Here is a 17829-nt window from a genome sequence, read left to right on the forward strand (position 1 = left end):
ATAAATACTAGTGATTTAGGAATTGTGGTGGTCTACACGAATGTCCACTTAAATGTTAAAAGCCCTTTGAAGGACTAGAACTAGAAAAAAAAAACAAAAGAAACTGCGTTATACAGAACTCATGTAGATTTTTAAGTAGTATCTACTAATTAAAGTACTTAATAATAAGAATCACGTTTTTAAATAATACAATTACCAACGTTTAAGATTTTTATATGTTAGCAGAGTGATTTCAAAGTATCGATATTGTGTATCTCATGTATTAAATATTATATATAATTATTTCGTCATTCTCGTATTGGCTTAGTATACAGGGCGTCCCACGGCGATGCCACACGGAGGGAAAGTACCTTAAATGTTAATGATAGGATATTTTACTGAAAGAAGACATCGTTTAATTTTTAATAATAAGTAGAACTGCATTCACGGATTTTTTGAAAATCGCCTACCTCAACCGGGAATCGAACCCGCCAAATGTGACAGTAAATTTACATGTATTTTATAATAGCGTTTGAAAGGGCTACTAATAAGCATTATTTTTTCCTTAATAACCTAGCATATTAAATGAAACTAAAAACATAAAATTTTACATTTTATGAAAAAAAAAAATATCAAATGCTCAAAATGTGATCCGTTGTTGTTGTCTGTTGTATACAAATTCTCACTCTTTTAATAATTTCTCTCCCTGTCGATTTACTTATTTTTGCATGGTGGATGTTTAAAATAATACATCTAAGTTCATTTTGTAACTCCTGCACACTGTTGTACCGGTTCCTGTAAACTAAATCTTTTACATAACCCCATAAAAAAATCAAGTGGTGTTAGATCTGGGAATCTCGATGGCCATCTAATTTGTCCAAAAGTGCCGATCCAGGAAGGAAAATGTTCATTAAGAAACTCGGCTGTTCTCCTACTGTAATGAGCCGGAGCCCCATCTTGCTGGAATATGAGATTTCGTCGATCTGCATCAGGAAGATTATTAATCTCATTTCTTAAAATCTCAAGAGATATTATTAAAAGAGTGAGAATTTGTATACAACAGACAACAACAACGGATCACATTTTGAGCATTTGATATTTTTTTTAATACAATGTAAAATTTTATGTTTTTAGTTTCATTTAATATGCTAGGTTATTAAGGAAAAAATAATGCTTATTAGTAGCCCTTTCAAACGCTATTATAAAATACATGTAAATTTACTGTCACATTTGGCGGGTTCGATTCCCGGTTGAGGTAGGCGATTTTTAAAAAAATCTGTGAATGCAGTTCTACTTATTATGAAAAATTAAACGATGTCTTCTTTCAGTAAAATATCCTATCATTAATATTTAAGGTACTTTCCCTCCGTGTGGCATCGCCGTGGGACACCCTGTATATTACAAGCTCAACCTCAAAATTACTTTATTCATATAGGTATAGTACACTTATGAAGGTGAAATGTATTTTTTAATTTATCCTGTTGGCATACTATATATTTTATTTGGCATATGAAATACATTCTCGACACTATTCCTCTCTCAGTTGGACTCAATCGGAACATCAGAGCACGATTCAAGTACTCATCCACCGACCTTTGAATTATGCGATCATTGCTATTTTTGATTTATGCTTTTTTTAATTTTGCTATTTCTAACTTTTCAATGTAGCACGGTTACAGCTAGCAAGTAACCTACTTATGATTTGTCAAATCATATATATTTATATTTTTGCATGTTTCGTACATTAATAAAAGTAATACCTACATAACATAAAGATACTTAGGTCAGTTACATAGCTTGTCAAACATTTTGATAAACAGTAGATAGTAGGTATTCACAACAACAAAGTTATGCTCGGAATGCGAAAGTCGCCAAGCCGTCTGCAAGCTCAGCCCCGTTTACATATTTAAATAATATGCTAAATATTTTAAAAATTCTTAACATCATAAACACAAGGCGATTTGTAAACAAATAATCATGAATATCTCTGGTTAAGTTATTTTTGTAATCATTTCATAATACACATAGTAATGCAATATGGATAATGCTTTTAAAATAAATTATGTCACCCGATTAAGCGATATCGCCGCCCATGTCATATTGCCAGAGGGCTTGCAAGATTTTCATCATTTGGTATGCTCTTTTCTTGAGTCTTATCTTTGACTTAGGGTCCCTAAGTCAATTTGGTTCAGAAGTACTTCGGTGGGCAGCTGGTTCCGCATAGTGGTGGTACACAGCACCATCACCACAAATCTTTGTGCGAATTAACCATTTTTCCAAAAATTCCATGGCGTGTGTCAGTAGGCTGATCGCCTACTCGCCTCTTAGATTGATAACCATAGAACACAAATGAATAGGTGGTAGTGCCACTGATTTATTTAAAATTTTATACACAAAGTTAAATTTTATAACATCAAAGACTTCTTTCATCAAATCAAAAACAAACCTTTAAGAACGCCGTTACGTGAACGAGTTTGTTTTTATAACGAAACATTCGGTAGCAATCGGACAAACAGAATCACATCAAATTTAATTAGCTCTTAACGATAAATGATCAAAATAAAAGTATCACATACTGAGCCTTACATCATGGGAATAAGGGCCAAATTCATGTTCAAACATACGTGATGTAGTCCGATAAAACGGAGACAAATCGTCGTCAGTATCTAAGGTTTGACGCGTTATGGTGAAATCCCGTGATTCTCTTATCAAAAATCACTCAAACACGTTAATAGACTGAGAAAGAATTTTATCAAATAACAACAATGTTTATTTCTCTAATTGTGTAGCGTGAACTGACATATTCGGATGCAATCAAAATACCAAAAAACACTAATTACATGTAAGAACAGTTGCTCATAATAATAAATTAAACTAATTAATCTTGCTGTTGAAATAGTGGTATAAATCACGCGACGGCGACGCACCCGCTAGGTTTCCACTTCCGTAGCTTGTTTCAGGAGGGGTACCTAAGCTTATTGTAATTATAATTACGTAATAATATAACATTTTCATTTTACAAACAATAATAAGAGTAAAACCCATTTATTTCTGATACTTTTATATTTCTATCATCACATGAATTTTTAGGTAGCTATTTCTGTCTGCCCTGTGCCACTATCTGCCAGTTACCACCTGTTGTTTCCTCAATCTGGTCTATCCACCTTCTAAACTGTCTTCATCTTTTGCGTTGACCTTGGGCACGAGATTAATACTGTACAAACATTAAAGGCAGAGCAAAGGTTTGCAATACCATATCTGCAATGATATAACCAATAAAAAATCTTGGTATAGTGCATATTTTTTAAATAAATAAATAACATCTAGTTATACACAAGAAAACATAATAACGCTCCTATCTTTATGATTGCGCAATTACAATTGATGTGTTTAATATTTTTTAATGTTTGTTTTCTTTTCGTAAATGAACCGTTTTGTGTATATTATTATGATCCCATAGAGTAGTAAATAAATAATTACTTAACGAACGTATGAACTATTCTTCTATTTGTAAGTCAGAATATGGTATATCGGTTCTATACTTCTCTCTTTTGATCAGTATAATAAATAAAATAATACACATTATAAAGACAATAACTATTGAAAGCCTCTGGTACTACATAATTATAGTCTTACGTAAAGTAAAAAGCATTCGACAGACGTAAGTCGAAACCGAAACACATTTCTTCAACCCGTCCATCGACAAAAAACGTCAAAAAACAATCAAATTATAATAAAACACACATTCATCGTTCGGCCAGTGGGACAAAGCCACCGACAGCTAGATGGTCCGATAGGTTTTATAGACAAAAACTCACGGGAGCCATAATTTAACACAAATATGTGACTTTAAAATTGGATTATATGTATTAATAGTATCGATAAATCGATTGGACATGATGAAAAACTCGAAATTCAATTATTGACTTCCGAAATATAATTAAATTCCTGAATAAGAAGGGGCGAATACTTGAATATTGAGAGATTCCGCGCATGCCTCGTTTTTACTACTCCTTTGCTACGGAATAAACGAGCACACTCTTCAATTTCCTTATTACGTTAATTCTAGTTTTAAATGTGTCGTTATATAAGCAAACAAATGGTGGATAAAAGATATAGTCGCCTTAGCAGGAAGCGAATGGAGAAAAAAGAGATATAGAGAGCTGGAGCAGCTAGAGGAGGCCTTTACCCGTGAAGGGGTTCCAGTCAATGGTGCTGACGGATGTTAAGATACGATAACGAGTGACAAGAAAAAAAATTATATAACAAATTTAATGTATAACGTAAATAAAAATAGGATATATTTTTCTTGATTATTATCTGATGATACAGAAGGGATAAAACGCGGTTTACCTGGAAAGAAAATACATTTGTCTAAAATAGTAATTTCCAATAGTGAGCAAGAAAAATCACATCCCGAATCTGAATTAGGTAAAATCTTTAGGATGGTGTGTGGACAGGTGGATCGATGAATAGTATCTAGCTATATTGCAAAGCAAGAACATTGTCATAGAAAAACTGTTTTCATTGACAAAAATTCTGAACTCAAGTGAAATAAGGTTTATTTAGATGAATCACGCGTAAACCGAGGACAATTTAGAAGACAATTATTATTCTTTGTCTCCTTTTCAGGTGTAGCAGTTTTTATTATCATATAGATACAGGTATGTATGTCTGTAGTGTGGACTCAGATATCGCCCATTTCTTCCGTTGTGCTGTCCATTATGTGAGTCAACCTTCCTTTCTTCCACCCTTCCAAAGTCACAACCAGAACTCCAGAACTACGTGGGTGACTCTTCTGTGCTGAAACAGCCTCTATAGAGTTACATATGATCTATTTTAAAGCATTTGTACGTATAATAAGTTAAGCAAAGTAGGCTAAATTCTAAGTAGACAAAATTTATGAGTCAGAAATGAATGTAATGGCCTGGCCTCGCCGGCGCTAGCTTATCAGCCATCGATGACTTTAAATCAATAAATGATTCTTCTTTTTTGACTTCGCCTTTGAATCATAGGAAACGTTGTCTAGCGTACTTCGATTGATTCAGATTGATGCTTTTGAATATGTTTTATATATTTAATGTCCTCAAATTAATACTTAAAATAATATCCCAAAATGGGTATCGGCGTCAGATTGTATACGTTCTTTGATTATTTTACACTATACAGTTTGAAACATGTCGTTGGTTTTTTGAATTTACGACAGTTTTATTTAACCGTATAAGCATGCACACATATGTAGACAGAATGTCCATTGGTGCACGACCGGAATCGAACCGACCCCTCAAAAGCATTGGAAAATGACCAAGGAATGAGAATAGCACTAGCTACTAGGTCAACACCTGCTTTTGTACTTAATATTAAGTAAATTAATGAAAGTAAAATAGATTATTTTTGTTTTTTTTTTATTAAAATGAATGGATTCTAATTGAAAGTACTGTTCTAGTGAAGTGGAACAATATCTACTTCTCGTGAAGAACGTGAGTAATATGCATTTATATGCAAATAAATAATACAATGCTTCATAGAAATATTTAAAAGCAAATTTTCTTAATATCAGTATCAAAATTGTTCGATCAAGGTTTAATTGTAAAGATTGATCAATATCAAGTTAATCAACGGGTGCTCTATAGTTTTAAATGAATTAAGAGGATAGTTCATGCAAACGAAAGACATAAGTCTGCTTAGGGAATAGTGACCGTTTTACTGGAATAATTGTTATCAAGTTTTTAACAAGAATTTTGTATTATCAGAAAAATATAATTTCTTGTTTTTGACGTTAGACTTAAACTTACCTAAAACTAAATACTAAAAATATTTGTTACTCGCGTTTAAGTAACAAATATAAGTAACGGATCAATCATTTCCTTTTATTTCTTAGTGACCATGCAAAATATTGCAACAATTTGTCGAGAGAATCGCGGAGAAAATGGAAACTCTAACCATGTCATTTTTACTTTTCAGACAACATATCAGTGTTTGCTGTCAACCCTGCAACAATGGATTGTTCAATCCACTCCAGCTCATCTAAGATTCACCGATTGATCTGTGATATAACAATCAAAACTTTAAAAATGTGTCACAATAATATTTGTATCTTCATTTGTATTACTTAGCTTATATTTAATCTCATACGTTCAGGTGTATCATGACGTAAATATCATAAGGAAGTAAGTATAACTGCAATGAGTACCTTCTAAGTCACGCTCAGCCGCTTCAGCTGTAAAAAGCCTCCCACAAGATCGTGTTGGCTCATTTAAATTAATTAGCGAGTGATCTCGTCCCGCCACTGGAATGCACTCCCGATACCATCTCACGCGCACCGATTAATCAATTATTAAACGTCATTATTTACTCGCGACGCGGGGCGCCACCTACCGGCCATAAATCGTAGACAAATGTCATCTGATGTTTCGATAAAGACATAATTTAGCTTGCACCTTAGCCGCTGGTGGGCACCTGCAATGGGGTCTTGGGGTTAGTTTCGCCTGATTTTTGGCAGCCTGAAGTTCCGACTAAGCAAACTGTTATAGTGGAGGTTGTAACCAACTTTATCTTGACTTAGTTTCTCTTACTTACTTATATAGAATCGTTAATCACGTGCTTTTCAACCAAAACAATATACGAGTCACGCGAACGGTGAAGGAAAACATCGTAAGGAAACCGATAACCCAAGAGTTGACGGTTACTGTCAGGTACAGGAGGCTGATCACCTACTTGCCTATTAGATTGACAAATGATCATGAAACAGATTACCACTGATTTAGTATGTCTATGTAATATTGAATAAAGTCGTAGAATATGATATTTCTTCCATAATTATCAGACCATACAGTATTTAGCAGATATCATTTTTAAAACTAATATGTAAACCTATCGAGGTGATTTGAAAGTTGAAGTACTGACATGTGCTAAACAGGCATTAATTGCTAAAGCCGCATTAATTAGCAGTTATCAATCAGTTCCCACGCAGATTAATTACTCATTGGTATTCTAGCCGTGAGACTGATAACTAGATCACAATAATTACAAGAAATCCATTTATTCAAAGCAATACTTGTAGTACCGGGAACTTAGCAATGCGCATGAGCAAATTAAGGGACATTAAAACTTCTTGTAATATGTCTTTATTAATTATACGCTCCCAAATCTGGCTCTGCGACCCAAAATTCTCTTGGCCTTCGAAATGAGAATCTTCCAGCGCTTCCGGTCCACTTCCACCTCCAGTCAGCTGCTTGAGCTGCTCTGCTGTGTAGATCCAGCGGCTCACAGGCTGACTGTCTTTCAGTCTGACTGCGACCAGGCTGGCTGTCTCCTTCACTGGCCCATCCGCTCAAAGTGCCCCAGTTTATGAATAAATGTCTAAAAGACAAAGTCAATGGGTTAATGTCAAACAAACACTTAAAAGACCTTTGTATAAATGAATTTATGTACATAAGGTTCATCGCGCCATGATTAAATAATATTGACTGTGGCAGAGTAAGTGCACTGGAGTACTTCACAAACGACTCGTTCCGCCCTTTTGTACCGGGAACAAACTCGGCAACTAAGTTTGTATACTATTTTTTCGTTAATCATATTTTCTGCGGGAGATCTTTCACACAGGGCGCTTTTTGTGAGCTGGCGGCTTGAACTATTGTGTATTGACAGCTTACATGGCAAACAATAATATATATAGGTACTACTAGCGGATCCGACAGACGTTGTCCTGTCTATACGTCTTTAATTTGAAAATTTCAAACTTTTTTTAATAAGCTAAAACATTCTGGACCATTTTGATGAAAATTATTATTCAAATGTTATGACAATATCTAACGATCCAGCACATGGTCTACAATAACACAATGATAACAAAACTTTTTTTTAATTTGATCGCAGCGCTAACTGTCGGGACAGACTAAAATTAAAATTCGAATATTATTTAAAATTTGACAGTGCGATGGTAGCGCCGTCTGTCGGATCCAATGTAAAACATTCCAAAATCAACAACTACTAATTAATTAAAAAAAACATTGTCCAGCGGACAAAATTGTGAATCTAAACCATTCTCGAATCTCCACGAACACACACAAAAAATTTCATCAAAATTGGTCCAGTCGTTTAGGAGGAGTTCAGTCACATACACACGCACACAAGAAATATATATATTAAGATATAGGTGAAGGACAATCTTTGAGCTCCATTCAGACAGCAGGGCAAACCTAGGGAGTAAAAAAGTAAAGTGTTAGCAAAATCATTAAACAACCGCTATTATACTACCTATTACGTAATTACAATTAAACGTAAAAACAAATCTAGAATAGATCAATGTGTTTGTAAATTAAACATACTATATAAACTTACTGTGTTCATGTGACACTTTGTCATTATATATCTCCTGCCATCGTGGCAAGTTTTGCATAAACCGCTGTAAACGAGTTCATTATGTAATATATATTGTTATTAAAAAATATCCACGATAGCAATTCTTTTAGATATATTTTCTTATTCGAGTTGCGAGGTGTGAATACTTCGCACGGTTTTATTGTTCAGGTGAGACAGAGAGTTGTGTAACTCTGAACATCTCTTAATGAGTTGTGCTAAATCGTTTCATTCATTTCAATTGAATAGTTAGCCGAATTTAGAAAGATTGTTAAAGCGGAAACAAGTTACATAACTTAAGGTCTTATACAACTTTTGTTTAAAACACGATGAGTACCTACTTTTACTATAAAAAATGTTTTAAACATGCCCTATGTTCCACGGAGTAATTATTGATTTAACTTTGTTGATGACAGAAATAATAACCATATTTCTGTCATCAACAAAGTTTTTTTAGATATAGTGTAGATAGTAGATATGAGTAGTTAGTGCCGCCTGGACAACGGTACTGGTAAGATTCAGTAGAGAGTTAGTTCGTAAAATAATATAGTCAAACATTGCATTTAGAAATAGGTTGTGACTTAACTAAAAACCTTGCTTACAGTAGCGTTGCAATCCAGTGAGAAAAATCTCATCATAACAAGATGTTTTACGCTTAAACTAAACAACTTTAAGTATATCATAATTAAAATATGTAAAGGATATTGTGTAAGACTTAGTGAAACTACCTAGTGAAACTTTCTTTTTTATTAAGTATAATACATTTTTTTCTTTCTTTTCGGTTATTCTTGATTAATTGATGGGTTATAGAAAAGGATATCTTATGTGAATGCAATCTTTTTTCATTCTCTAATTTGTAAATAATGATAAAAAATCATTAAAACATGGAGTTAAATTAAATATTTTCCAAGGAAACAGTAGTGTGACAATACAATCTATTAATAGTGGGGTTTTAAATGTATTGGAATCGATGTGGAATCTCTAACGACTCGCCGACGGTTTGGGAACACCGATTAGGGCTGTTAATCCACCGGAAATTCGGGATTAAAGAGATTACACAGCTCGACCCCATTTCGTCAATTTCATTATAGCAGAACTCGCCATTCAGAAATTAAAATTAATAAGCAAGTTTTAGAGTTCATATCATCAAGTCACAAATCTGTATTAGGCTTGACTAGCAACAATGTTTGTTTTTATTGGAAACGTTCCTACAGGACGCCCTAAAAGGGGAGTCACAGCAGCCCATGGACACCCATTTTAGTGGGTGCGTTGCCATCATTTGAAGGAGTATTCTTTAAATAATTGGATTTCAAATTTTCCCGGGAAGATGCCACCGAGACCTAATTCCACAGTTACCTAGTTTGTAAAAGAGAGTGTCTTGTGGCGCGGATGGTGGAAGACTTCCATCTAAGGTGATGCTGTTATTTAAAATAACTACCTATTTCTTCGGACAGTAATAGCGTAGTGGTTAGTTAGTTTGATCGCAGCTGTGAGCCAAATATTCTGTTCCTACAATTATCACGTGGGCGATGAAAGAAAACCGTGCCTCCGATATTTATCGGATATAAAATGAAACCTAACGAAATATATAAACATATATCGAGTCAAATTAGTTTTATATACCTACTATAAATTAAAAACATATAGAAAACCACTAAAGTATCATTTATTTACTCGTAACGGAGCACAAAATTTATAATTTATTTTGTAAGTATAATCTAGTTAAAATGCCAACCCTAATAGAAACAACACATTACCAAACATTCCGGGAACCGCAAAAAAATGTCGAGCGGCTTCAATAAAATTAGAAGTATTTAGATAGCCGAGATATGAGTGCGCGGACGCAGCTGCCCCCGATACTTGTAATAAACATGTCATTTGTGTTTGTCTTTGTTAGGGACGCGATAATTAGGTACCTACCTGACAGTTTCACTTTAGAAAAAAAATCTAAACTGCCCGTGTTATCTTTTATCACTTTAATGACGGTTTTGCGCAAATAATTAATTGCAGTAATTGCGGTTTTATTTATATCAGAAGTAATTTTATTTATCGGTGCATGCGAGGAACGTTATTCAAGTATATCATGCATACCATGAATATAATTTTTTTTATTGAGAAAAAATTTACAGCTCATTACTAATTTATTTACTAAATATAAACAAAACTGTACTTAAATTAAATGGATTGGTAACAATAAAACCATTTTAATCCAACTATCTATAACTAACTAGTTGAAGAACACTTAAAAACTCATCAATTATTCATATTTTTACTAACTTTTTCACTTTCGCGTGGATGCGGAATACAAATGAACATTTTTTTAAAGTAGTCTTTGCCGCGCACTACCACTAAGTGGAATCAGCTACCCACTGAACTACTTTCGAAAATCCGACTAAGGTTCACCAAACATCAGTGTTCTGCCCGCAAGAAGCATGTAATTGATATAAAATTCCCAGTGATTTTTTGCTTCATAATGAGCCTAAAATTACTAGTAAAATCTAAAACTAAAATGTTTTAATTTATTCTTATAACATTTTTTGAACGTTACCAATTCCATAATTGTCATGTATTTTAGAAAAAATAGTAGCATATACTGTAGATATAGTATTATGTATAATTAAATTATATAAAGATAGGCATTTTAAATACCCATTATCTTAAGTAAAGCGCTTCATTCTTCGCATCTTCAGCAAGAGGTGAATACAAATACACAATTAGCGGTTACTGCTTCATTTCGTAAACAAAAGAGGGTGGTTCCCATTGTTTTATTGGCTTTTTCCATTAATATACTTATATAGGTAGAAAAGAAAATGAAATAAAAATGTGTTTATTCATTTTAAGTACAAATGTCTTACAATGTGTACGATTAAAGTAAAAGTGAAGAGGATATACTTATCAATCAGGCTTCATTTTACTTCATTTCTTAAAAACCTATGTTCCTTTTTACTTTAACATTCCAATCTGTCCATGTAATATCTTTATTGACAAGAAATAAAAACTGCGAACGTATTAGGCCAAATATGACAAATTATATGTCCAATAATACGGTTTAATTAGGCAATAGAAGGATTGTTATATCCATTATCAAACCTTAATAGAAGCCAATTAGAATCGCTTCATTAGGTATTACCTACTATATTAAGTATTATTTAAGTCATTCGTAGTTATGAGCTTTTCATTCCATTAAAGAAAATCATGAATTTTCAGTTATTTACTGTATATCAAATAATTGTATTAATAAGGTAAGTGATCAGCCTGTTATTTATTCATTTAAAACAGTTTTTGCGAATAATGGCGTTAAAATGTTTCTTAAATTGTTGTCGTGTAAGAAATTGATTATTATTCAGAGTCCATACTTAAGTGCATACGGTTTTGACATGCAAAGACGATGGCTATGTTTGCGTTATCTTTTTCTTAATTATTTAAAGAATATTTCTTTATCATATAATATATATTTATATGAGTAGGGTAAATCAAATGTCATCAATCAATTTAAATGAAACAAAAATACTACTTGAAGAATTATAAACCTCCACTTTTTGTGAATTACATAACACACACAGCCACAGGGACCAAACTTTTTAAATTTTCTATTTATAAATTTTTAATTAGGTGTATTATTATGTCGTTAAAGAATATTTTAAAAACCTAAAAAAATATTGTAGACTCCCAAAAAATTTAAAAAGTGCAGGCAGGCATAATAAGGCAGGCATTAAAAGACCATCTATTGAGTGATCCCAATTTACGGAAATGAAAGTTCATCCAAGTTCTACCAAGTTTCTTTTTTTTCTTTTTTTTTTCAAATTGTAACGTTAGCATATAAGTGTTTTCATGTAAGTGACTAATGTCTATTATGAGAATAAATGTCTTTAAACCTAAAAAATCTTATATTATTTAAATATAAGATTAATAACATTATATAAGATTAATAACAATTAATAACATTAAATTAAATAGAACATGTATGTGCCTAATGTCGCGTCAAACATAGCATATTACATAAACGAATTCCAATAAATCTAAAGTAGATCGAAAAGCAAAAAATATACATATCCGATCCTAAAAGAGACAAACTAATAACTCGTTTTTGCCCGTCAACCGGACATTTCTCACAGAATCCTAAATATTCCGAGTTTTTTGCATTTGGTTCCCACAGGTGACCGCAGTGATTAATTTAATCACGTGTAAGGGTAACCGCAAATTTGCTGGTTTTCACTGAAGCTACCTCGTTCAATAAATGCAGAACTTTTTTCTGTGGAAATGCGTCTCATGATGTCTCCTGGAGCCTCGGAGCAAATGTGCGTCTAAGTGCAGGAGCGTACTACTGTATTTTTAAAAGATTTGTTTTTGAGTGAGGCGTTTCATGATAAAGGCATAGTTGCAATAGTTACATAAAGAATGCAAGGAACTTTCGTTCATCCCACTAAATTAAATATCAACTTCATGCGCGACAAAAATATATCTTAGTCCGAATTCAACACATATTTATATTATTGAGTTTTATTGGTGTTAATTCATTATTTTGCATCATTTAGTTAATATAAACATCAGTTCAGTTTTTTATATTTTGAATTACCAAAGGGGCTTTATGACACATCTCTTATTTTTATTTTTTAATTGTTATTCTTCGACTACAGTTTTCTAACATAGTAGCAACTAACTTTGCGCAATTAACAAAACCAAATCTAGCTCCTATTCAATAAAAAAAATGCGCCACAACCTTTTATAGGTCCGGGCTTCAGATTTCTTTATTTGTTTCATGATCATTTGTCAATCTAATAGGCAAGTAGATGATCAGCCTCCTGTGCCTGACACACTCTGTCCATTTTTAGGGTTAAAGGCCAGCCGGTTTCCTCACAATGATTTCCTTCAGCAGTCGAGCGAATGTTAAATGCATATAGAAAAAAATCCATTGGTGATAGGAATAGAACCTACTACCTCAAGGATAAAAGTCACTAAATCAACACTTCTCCTAAACTTCAACCCACACTAATTTGCCAAAAGAAGGCAAAAACTTGCTGCACTTAGAATATTTCAAAGCCTTTCTTTCTTTCCTAGCAACATGACGGGGCAGTTCATTGGGTCATTACGTGACAAATGAAACGTCACTCGCGGGGTGCGGGGTGTGATTGATGTCTTTACCGTTACTGATACCGATCTTGGGACGATTGCAGACGTCCCGCAACGCAGGCGCCGCCGCGGGGCGTCGCTAGCGACATGCGTCTACCGTGTCACCACCTCGATCGTTCCCATACGATTTAGTGTATTATTAAATAGATATTCAATCTTTTTTGACGAGACATGGATCTTAAGTCTTGAGAATGGAATTAGAAACGTAAGTAAGACATACTACTAGGTTAGTTTATAATTTTTTGGACTACAAAAGGAGTATAGAAATATGTGTATCATGTTTCAGCTATACATTGTGCAGAGGCGATGAGAACTTGTAGAAACTGATTGTTAGTAAACTCAGAAGGAAGGAAGATTAGATAGATCGAGCACTTGCTCGAGTCACTTGACTTGTCAAAACTGTACACTATTATAAGAGAGACGCTAAAAAGAAACCAGATAGTCCGCTTCAGATGTTTCCTTGCTGATGAACTACTAACTGAAGAGAGAGAATAGAATTATAAATTTATCTGTTCCAGGCCTTTACATGTAATACAAACTTAAAGCTTATATAAAAAGCTCTCTTAAAGGGTGTTTCCAAACTGTAAAGTGATGAACAAAGGGCGGGGATGTTTGCACGTCGATTACGGAAGACCCTTTACCCTTACTTTTCTGTTGGGCCAAAGGACAAGCGTGTATTAAGATTACTGAAATATGAAAAAAATACTTGTTTTAAAATTGTTGTTTAACTGTAACAATACATTTAATATATGCTGTGTTTGCCTAAAAGGGTGTTGCAATTCCTTTTAATAAATAAATAAAGTCTTGATAAACTTTATTAGCATTAGCGTATTTTTAATTAAATGAAAATTAGTGTGTATACTATGATACAAATTAATAATACATTCTGTGTTTAAGTGTGACTGAGAGTTAATACAAGCGAGCTAGTTTTAGGAAAAGTCTGTGGAACCTCAGAGTCTTGCCATAATATGTAAGATCTATAGAGATAGATAGAGGTACAAATTGTGTTAATTTCTTTAAAATATCAACTTAGGACTTGATTAAAAGTTTATTATTTGTATCTTTATCTTATGCCCCCACTTCGAGGTTTTTGCATATGTTTCTGTCAAGGAAAATAATTGTTAACAAGATTATGTCTTTTAGGAGATCGTTCTTTTATAAGTACATACATAAGTTTGAGATTACCACGCCCATTTGTTAGCCCCTTAACCCTCTTCATGACATTACGTCATGTAATCAAACCCGAGCCGAGGGCGGAGGGTTAAATTGATAATGAAAATATTTTACCGACTTTTGTTTCCCTTCGAAAATACAAGCTGGAAAAGTTTCCAACAAAACATTGAAATGTCAAGAGAATAGAACTCGTGGATAGAGACTAAATATGTAAATATATAGTTTTGAAAACTAAGTACAACAATGGTTATCATGACAATTTACAGCGATATGTTATTGAAGGATGGTTAACAGTTTCAAACTAATCTTAGTGGATGCTCGACGAGTCGCAACTTGGATCTTAGTCTTAGTACTTAGTATAGTTGTAGGTATAAATACTTAGCGGTATATATAAATGAGTTGGTTCCTTTCATTATATAACTTTATGGCATGTGTGGATAGACAATTTTTTTGTCGACTACCTTAGATTTACATCAAACTTTAATCATTGAAAAACGATAAAACTTAACGATATAACTTAGGGTCCTTCAAGAAAAGAGCGTACCGATTCTTAAAAGGCCGGCGACTCACGAGACCTCTGGCGATGTGAGTGTCTATGGGTGGCTGTATCACTTAACAACAGATGAGCCTTTTGCCCTTGACTAAAAAAAGTACAAACAAAAAAATAATAAGATATCTTAAACATTGTATTTCTTCGTCATTTCCTCCAAGTACTCAATTACGACAATTCCGTTGCCTTCCCCGCGATATTGACATTAAATAAAGTGTAATGAGACGCTCGGTGACGCGTGAAATGCTCCTATTGACGTAATCAAAAGCGTCTCAAGACGGAAGACGTCACCCGCCCCTTGTTTCGCTCTATTGAAAGCTATAACGCCGTAGGTATATAGCATATTAACGGCTTCTCTGCATTTATCTAGATGAAGGGATCACACTGCATCTCCTACAGCCTTTACGAAGAAGAGTGTTTAGAGGAGTGGTTCAGATACCTGCATCTTAGTGTAATTATCTATATCACACGACACCCGAAGGTAGTTTTTGCCACGTACCACCACTATGTAGAACGCGAAGCGCATCCTGTGCTACATCCTAAATTACTTTCAGCTGCAGAAGGTCTTCCTGCACCCTTTCGATTCAACGTTACATAGGAAGACCTGGTTTCCTACCCCGAGGCTGGCTCAGGTAAACCAAAGAAATATATCCAATTTGTGGCCATGAATATAGAGAGTTGTTGCTTCAATAGATTATTATTCAAGAATACATAGACAGACAAAATATTCACACATCTACACAGAACCACACAAAAAAACTACAATCAAAAAATAAAATAGAATGAGAGATAACTATTTTTTTCTTTTTAAAGAACAAGGAAAATTTTTAGGTTGTAATACATGTGTGCTGTGGTTGTTATTGAAGCTGGCTTAGCCTTATGCTGAGGAGCAGACCACCACAGCATTGGTCATTCTGCCAGAGGCCACAGTAGCTAGTTTATACTATATTATTTTTAGTAAGACATAGTTTTTTAATACCATACAGAACAGAAGATGACGGGGACATTCTGATAGTAAATTATGTTTCTATTTATTTCATAACATGTAGAAAGCTATTAATGAACTACCAATTAATGTCAAGTACGAGCTATTATTACATCCCACGTGTCAACCCCCTCCTCCCCTCCCGCCAAATGTTCTGGAAGATGAACACATCTTCACAATTTGACAAATAGTCCGCAACGGTTCATTGCTTTGTTCCAAATAGAGCTGATTAATAAACATTGATTCATTTAAACCCATAGTTTTTGTAGTCCTTTTAATAGCGTTATCACTTTTGTCGCTGGAATTACGTACGTAGGTAGCTCTTAAACTTAATATAAAATTCTGTCGGAATCCCCATTAAACGTAAGTAAGGTTGCACGTCTTTAAATGTTCCAAACTATAATAAATATTACCTTCTTTTTTTTGTAGCAAACGACGGGACGATAGGAATCTATTTCACAGTTTGCTAGTTCGTAAGAGAAAGTGTATAACGACAATCATTAAAATGTAATTTTTAATTTAATGGAAAATTTATAATGATCAATGACACTGACAATTTATTATATAAAAAGATATATTCATATATAATTTTGTGTTTTTGTTTTTAATTGTATAATAATAATTATTATTATATATTAATGTGTATTCCGTTATGGATTTAGTATATAAAGTTAAGATAGTGTAGGAAGCAAATAAAAATAATATAGCTGTAAGAAATATTTTATTTTATTTTCACATTTAGGTACAAACACAGAAAACAGATTGATTACATACATAAAATTATTAAATACTAAACAACATTTATAAATCTGACTTCCAGTTATATCTGTACACAGCATTTACACTAAATATCAACTAAACAACATACACATATCAAACCGAATGACAAAAAAAAATAATAAAAGAAAAAATATATATATACATACACACACACACATGTATATATACATATACATTAATCAATTAAATTAGTAATTAAGGTAGCAAGTATTTACTATGAACTATCTTTTTAAATTTACATTTACATTTTTCGTACATGACTGTACAAAAACGCAGATAAATGATTGCTTCAAGGCTCTGAGAGCGTTGTAATATTTTTGATACACCTCGTATACACGGTTACGGAGCCAAGTGGAAGATAACTGAAGATAGTATGAAGGGCGGCACGCGACGTCTCAGGGCAATATTAATTTGGTTTTATGACATGCGAAATTGCTCTCAATAAATTGTACACGAAGGGGACGACCGGCCCGAACGGACACACGTGCGAGCGTTATTAAACTTTTCATCAGCGGACTCGAACTCTGACCCTCGCCACTTGTTCCGCTATTAGGGAGCATCACAAAGGGCCACCTGCATTGCACCAGCATAATGACATCAAACATATTCTATCCGCTTAAATTGATTATCGTTTCTTATGATTTAATAAAATGAGGCATCAAATTGGACAAGGGCAACGATGTTTCATTGTTTTATTGACTGTGATATTATTGAATTCATGTTCCATTTGATGTAGAGATTTTAGTTGGCGCTTAGTACTTAGATAGAACTGGTTGTTATTTCTATGTTGTTTAAGAAACATATTTTCTTGTATTTCCTCGTGCATGACCGTGTCCCAAAACTTTCTCTGTCTATACAATTTTAGGTTATA

This window comes from Pieris rapae, chromosome 19 (genome assembly GCF_905147795.1).
Source record: "Pieris rapae chromosome 19, ilPieRapa1.1, whole genome shotgun sequence".
Classification (NCBI taxonomy): Eukaryota; Metazoa; Arthropoda; class Insecta; order Lepidoptera; family Pieridae; genus Pieris; species Pieris rapae.